The sequence below is a fragment of the Suricata suricatta genome, chromosome 11 (genome assembly GCF_006229205.1).
Source record: "Suricata suricatta isolate VVHF042 chromosome 11, meerkat_22Aug2017_6uvM2_HiC, whole genome shotgun sequence".
Taxonomy (NCBI): Eukaryota; Metazoa; Chordata; class Mammalia; order Carnivora; family Herpestidae; genus Suricata; species Suricata suricatta.
The window spans coordinates 93,689,011-93,696,051 of NC_043710.1; the positions used below are offsets into that span (position 1 = coordinate 93,689,011).

The 7,041-nt window shown below is 52.7% G+C and overlaps 1 long non-coding RNA gene across 1 annotated transcript; it reads right to left on the reverse strand.

Annotated features, from left to right (window-relative positions):
- Positions 1-573: 573 nt before the first annotated feature.
- Positions 574-4,875, reverse strand: LOC115271996. Its single transcript, XR_003900192.1, has 3 exons — positions 4,741-4,875; positions 1,891-1,997; positions 574-900 (listed from the first exon to the last, which is right to left on the reverse strand). It is a non-coding gene; the product is annotated as an uncharacterized LOC115271996 (long non-coding RNA).
- Between the last annotated feature and the right edge of the window lie 2,166 nt (positions 4,876-7,041).

A 7,041-nucleotide genomic window follows, 5' to 3' on the forward strand; every position in this document is an offset into this window, starting at 1 on the left:
GGGGCACAGCAGGGACTATGCCTGGGGGCCCTCAGATCATTCTGCCCTTTCTGCAGCTTTCATTCATGGCCTTCCTCCTGATAGAAGAGGCTTAAATCATCTGAGAGTCCCTGGGAGAAAGGGTGTCCAGAGCAGGGAGGGGTGGGGGCCCCCTGCCTGTCCCGCAGAGCCCCAGCGCCGGAAGAGAGACCCTCCGGCACTATGCTGCCTGGGCCCCAGCTTCTCTCCTGAGGTCATTCATCATGGGGTTGCACGCAGACCATTGACCTTTGGAGGGTCCTGGCAGGTCCGAATAGACTTCTGGATGGCAATCGGGCAAGGGCATCAGTGTGCGCATGTTGGAGGCTGGGGGGCGGGGGGGTTCATCTGACTCGAGAAACTCCCGCTCTCTCTCACTTCGCTGGCAGGTCCCTGCCAGGTAGCAGGCTGGGGTCCCAGGGCAGAGGACGGATGGGCCGGGGCCGCTCCTGGGCCCTCCTGACTGGGTTTCCACCTCCAGGTGGCTTCCTTTGTGGCAGGTTTCACGGGGAAATGCCAAGTTATGAATGACTCCAGAGGCTGTAATTAGCTGGTTCTCGGCTGCTATATTTTTAGACACAAATATTGTCACCAGACGTTTCACAGCCACCCCAGAAGCTTGCTCCTCTCGGAGCCCCGCTCTTCCCTGACAGGCAGGAGCCTCCCCTACTCAGGTGGAGCTGGGATCCCAGGCCCTCCAGGGTCTTGCTGCAGGTGTATTGAAACCCCTTGGGGGAGGCTGAGGAGGCCACAGGGGCCTGGGAGTCCACATCCCCGGCCTGCCTGCCTGGCCCGTCACAGACTCGCTTGGTGACTGGAGTCATCTGGTATCCACGTGGCTGGTTCTAGAGCCCACAGAGAACCAGGATGGGCTCTTGTCTACTGCAGAACAAGAAAGGGGACACCGAGCTGGCAGTGTGGTCATTACTAACTGCACAAGTCTCAGTTTGTCCATCTTCAAAATGGGAACCCATAGCCATCACCAACTTATCTTGTTAGGAAAGAGTTTCGGATGGTCAGAGGGGTTCCCACATGGGTGCACTCCTGTCCCAGAGGAGTCCCTTGGGGAGTGTCCCCTTCCTTCACTGCTTCATCTAGGGGAACCCAGCAGCTGGAGGCAGCCAATTCACAGAGGTCACTTGCAGACATATTCACAGCTCCTTCCTGGCTTCTTTGTCCCCCAAGTCCCGCCCCCAAAGAGTCACCTGAGGGGAAAGGGAAGATTCAGCCTCTTCACTGGTCATTTGCTTTCCTCAGGACCAAACACCCGGTTGGCCTGACTTGTCCCCAGGTGAAGTGACAGGCTATCTGAGAGCTGTATTAAAACCAGATCGAGTAAATGTTCTTTATGTTGGCACTGCCTGGCTCTTTAACCCAAAGGAATCCATGCGTGGTGTCCGAAAACTTGGTTTGAGTCCAACGTCTGCTAACCACTAGCTATGTGGCCGTGGTCACATCCTGGAACTTGGATGCTACTATTTGCTTATTTCACAATCGCCAAGGCAATGTATTTGAGGGGCCCTGCGGACTGCAGAGAACTCTCGGAACACATAGGATCTGGAGGACCGGAAGACCGGAACAACTGTTTGGGTTCAACTGGATGACAGAAAGAGACAGAGAGGGAAGGGAAGGAGGGAGGGAGACAGCACCACCATAACCCTACAAAATAGGTTACTAAAAGTATTCCCACTTTGCAGGTGTGCAAATTGAGCTATCAAAGTGTGAAATTACTTCCCACGCTCACACGGCGAGTGGTAGTGTTCCAGCATCACAACCCGCTGGGCTGCCGCTGAGCGTCTGACCTGGGCCAGGCGCCGTGCTGGCATCTCGAGATGCCGGGAAGAACCCAGTCCTGGCTCCCAGGCAGCTTACCCCCTGGGAGGAGAGGACTCGAGCTGGGGTGCTTGTCCCACACTTGCTGTTAGAATTCTGTCCTCCAGGTGAGTTTTCTTGGCAGGGACTCAGTGAACCGAGGTGTCCTCAATAGAACGAAAAAAAAAATAGCCATTACGGATTTGACCAGAGCAGAACACTCTTAAATGTGTCCAGTCCCAGAATTACATTTTTGGGAAGACAGTTTGTGTTTGCGAAACAGCAGAGGATCTGAAAAAAGAGATAGAGAGAAGCAGAAAAACTCAAGCCCTATCCGTGGCACAGAAGAAAAATATTGCAACTGTGTTTGCAGGGCTTTCTGGTTTAAAAAAGTGCTTCATCAATTCTCGTTTCCTATTAACCAGGGGGAGGGAAGGGGAGTGTCACTGCAGAGCCCTGTTGGCGCAAGGAGTGTGCTGAATGGCGGGCGCCTCCTCTCTTGTTTGCCCACCCTCCTTCAAGCCGGAGCCCTGTCCTGAACTTCGCTGGGGTCACCCCCTTCCTTCAGCCCCCATCTGCCCTTGGGTTTCCTCCTCATCACCCATCATACCAACAGCCTCTAGCCAACAGAAAACAAGCACTTCTTATGCATTTTTAACTTCCTGCTCAGACTGTCATAGGTCAGGGAAGTGGGAACAGGGGACGGCCTCCCAGGTGTGATGGCAGCCAGGAATTGAGGTCCTGCCATGCGCTGAGCACCATGTAAAAATTCTCTTCATCTCCAATAAGTGCTGTCGCCATTCCCATGATGCCAGGATTCAAACCCATGTCCATCCGACTCCATAGCTCATGTCCCTAACCATTATGCTATGCTGTCTCTACTCAGAAAGGGACAGAATACAACTGTTTTGGAAGACATCAGTGCATGTGCCTGGTGACCTGGGGTGTGGAGTAACTTCATTCATTCCCTCACTCATTGTTTCCACTTATTGATTCACAAATGCAGGTGTTGATTCACAAGACATATGCTAACTATACCTCTAGGGGTAGATTCTGTGTGGTGGTTAAAAGCGGGGGCTCTGGGGTCAGACTATGGGCTTCAAATCCCAGCTCTACCACTTACTGGCTGTGGGATTTGGGCAAGTTCCTTAATCATTTTGTGCCTCAGTTTATCTCTTTGTGAAAATGGAATAATTGGTAGCTACCTCCCAGTTTGTTGAATAGATTTAAAAGAGATGATTCACCTAAGACATACAAAATAGCATTTGGCACATAGTAATTATAGCCATCATTGGTGTTCCCTGTCATAGACACTGTGCTTGTACACAAAAAAATCCTATGGCCCAATAGTGAAAGGTGACTTTATTTTGTGGGCTTTAGGGAGGCACTGAAAGTATTTGAATGTAAAGGTGCTGATCTGATTTTGTTTCAAGCACTTTAACCTGTCCAAGGTGTTAAGGGGCAGGGAGACTGGTTAAGAGGTTACATGAGGGGCACCTGGGTGCCTCAGTTGGTTAAGCATCCGGCCTTGGCCAGATCCTGATCTCATAGTCTGTGAATTTGAGCCCTGCATCGGGCTCTCTGTTGTCAGCACAGAGCTTGCTTGGGATCCTCTGTCTGTCTTCCTCTCTCTATCTCTATCTCTATTCTTTCCCTGCCTACTCTCTCAAAAATAATAAATAAATAAAATTAAAAACTAAAAAAAGAGGCTACATTAGCGGTGCTGGTGACAGGTCATTCCAGCCTCAGCTAGTGTGGTAGCATAGATGCCAGGACAGGACAGGATGCTCTGGATGTGGGCTGCTCTACAGGGAAGGGCGGTGTCCTGGAAGGAGTAGGGCTTGCTGCCCGGGGGAAGGAAGGCTGAAGGGACCCCCAGCAGAAACCGGGAGCAGAGGAGGAGAGCCCACCCGGAGGAAAGATACCGACGAAGCCTTACTCTGTGGGCCGGAGAAGGGGAAGCTGACCTTGCCCGCCAAAGCCTTTGGACCGTCATCCGGTGTCTTGGCCTCTTGGGAACTGGCCAAAAGGCAACCTTGCTCAGAGAGGCTGGGCCATGACCAAAGTCCCCCGAGAGTCTCTGAGGACAGGGCCCATTTTGGAACTTAGCTTTCTCATTGCTGACCCTGCATAACCCAGTTTGCCTCCATGCTGCCCTGTCTGCCATTCACATTTAGGGATCAGGAGCCAAGAAAGGAAAACTGTCATCAAAGCTCCAACCTGCCAATAGGAGTGAGAAGCCGTCTCTCTCCCCAAGGAAGTGCAGGGTCTGTCTCAGAGGACTGACTTGCCTGTGCCCCCCCACCCCAAAGAGGAAGGGGTCCTGTCCTCCTGGGAGGGGGTCAGGGCGCCACTGCCAGTGGGTGGACTGGGGAGCCCTGCGAGTCAGGGGTGATGGTGGTGCTAAAGGTGGAGCCGTTGAAAGGCCAAGTGCCGAGACTTCATGTCCAGTGTGAGTAACGGCAGAGTGAGGACGCTGGGAAGAACCCAGCTCCGGGCTGTGGGCCCCCCGCATGGTGAAGAAGGAAGCTAGCGTCTCAGGATGGCCCCTCTACTTTCTTTATATCCTTAGTGCCTAGCACAGCGCCTGGCACAAAGGAAATGCTCCCTAAATCTATTGGACGTAGCAGTAGGAGGGAGATTCGAGAAGCAGTTGAGCTGCCATTGAGGAGCAAGGGACAGAGCCACCACGTGAGTGGCCTGCGAGGGTCACAGAGAGTGTAGTCATGGAGTCCATGGCTAGAATGGCCAGGCTGCTTGCCAAATAAAACCAGGCTGTTGGCCAGCCTGGCTCTCCAGCCCCAAGGTTGCAGACCCTGGGATAGAAGGCAGCCTAGGCTATGCAAATCTATGCAAATTGGGTCCCAGCACTGCTCTCTGGGTTCCCAGAGAAAGGATATTAGCACCCACCACTGGACAGCTGGCCTCTGGCTGCAAGGACATCAGTCACCAGTCCGCCATCCTGTGGCAAACATCCTCAAACCTCCCTAAAATCATGCAGAATTTGGGTCTCAGTTCAGGCCACAGGAGAGGAAAGGATGGAGGAGCAACTGAATTGCAAATGTGCTGTATTGTTTGATCAGTGCCAGTGTTGTCCGAGATGAACTATGACCTCAGAATGGAGTCTGAAAAGGCAGATGATACACCGTGTGAGCTCTGGGCCTTTCCCTGAGGGTGGGTGACAGCTGGCCTTGGAAGACAGAGGACTCAGAGCTCTGAGGGAGGAAGACACTGAGTTGGGGGGGAAGGGACTGCAGCCTGACATCCTCCCCAGGGGAAGAGGCCAGTGGGGTTGGGTTCCTTGAGCCTTAAAAAGCCATTTCACCCTGAAGCCAGCGAGGAGGTGGGCTTGAAGTCAGAGCCAGGACCTTGCACTTTCTAGAACCAGGAGAGATAAGGAGACGTGGCTATAGCCAAGGGGTTCTGAACAGAGAGCAGGCGTCTCTCTGAGGGTGAAGGAAGGGCCAGAGGCCGGAGACCGCAGAGCCTGGGAGAGAGGAGTCCAAAGGGAGACCGCCATCCCAATAAATGGTCAGGTCTGTGCCCCCTCATCCATTCATTCATTCCACAAAGGGCCCTTCTGTGGCTGTCCCTGAACTCACCACTGGGGAAGGAGCAGGAGTAAGACACAGTCTCTTATCTCATACACATGTGGTCTTTGGGGAAGAATGGATAAGCAAACCATTTTTAGGTGCACTGACTAAAGGAAAAAGGGAAAACCAGCATGTCTAACCAATCTGGGGCAGCAAAGGAGACTTCCTAGGTGCCTGGCACTTACCTTAGTATAAATCCATTCCAGGCAGGTGGACTAGTACGTATAAAGGTTCTAGGGTTGGGGCGCCTGGGTGGCTCAGTCAGTTGAGTGTCCAACTTCAGCTCAGGTCATGATCTAGTGGTTTGTAGATTTGAGCCCCACATCAGACTCTGTGCTGACAGCTCAGAGCCTGGAGCCTGTCTTTGGATTCCGTGTCTCCCTCTCTCTCTGCCCCTCCCCTGTTTGTGCTCTGTCCCTCTCTCTCAAAAATAAATAAACATTAAAAAATTTTTTTTTACGGTTCCAGGATTAGCAGAGGCTGAAGGCTCCCTAGAGCCTGCAGAAAGACCTATGTGGTAGAAGTGAGGACGAGGAGGTGCAGGATGAGAGTCAAGGGCAGGCAGAGGCCGGGGCACACAACAGGCCATGTTCAGGACTTTGGGCTTGATCCTGAAGGCAGTGATGAGAAGCGATTTGAGAGTGTTAATCAAGTGGGTGGCACGAGCAGAATTATGACTTCATTATGTAACCAGAGCTGCTAGAGAATGAATGGAGTAAGGCAGAGCTGTAAAAATGGTGGCCTCGAATGGCCCATGTGACATCACTGTGGGCATCGTGAGTGCACCATTGCTGGAGAGGAGAACTGGGGAAAGGCTTGGATAAAGGATGAGGTCCTGAGTAAAATCTCTGCTTCCTGGTCCCCTACTAGTGGCATAAAAACTTAGCCATGGTCCCTGAACTGCGAAACAAACTAAGCCTAAACCTGAGGTCCTCTTCTTCTTTGCTTCTCTCGGAGTGGGAGGGGTGGGGGACCTCCCTGCGGGTCTGTCTTCTGCCCGGATGCCGGCCTGTCCCGTGGGGGACCTCCAGAATTGCACCCATGACATGCGCCTACAGCAGAAAATACCACCTCCTCCAGGTTCAGTGCCACACGTCCCCCCTCTCATACTAAGAAGGGCCCTAGGGGAGCAAGAGCAGCCCCGAATGACCTCCATTGTTACAACCTCCTTGTTCTGTGATTTGGATGTTCATCCTTCCCAGGGTCCCTCCTGCTGTCCCAGATACTTCCTCACATGCCTACTGACAAACAGGCTGCAGAGGGACAAGGTTGTCTTTCAAAAAGTGGTCCCCGACCAGTAATATCTTAGGCTGCGGTTATAGACAACACAGACAGGGGTGACTATGGGCCATAAAAGCGAGAGGCAACATGTGACATTTAATTCAAGATTAAAAGAAATCGTCAATTGGAGCTGATTGTGCTCATCCAGATGTCACCAGAAAACAGCTGTAAGCCATCTGCCAGAGTGGGCACCACCAGCTGGAGCCGCTCTCCTTAAGACCCCGGCTCTGCTTTCCTCCACAGCGGGAAGGTAGAGCTGAGGTTGGAGGCCAACCCATGTGACAGGGACTGATGGAGGCAGAAGTGGCAGCAGCTGAGAAGAGGAGCAGGCAGAGAC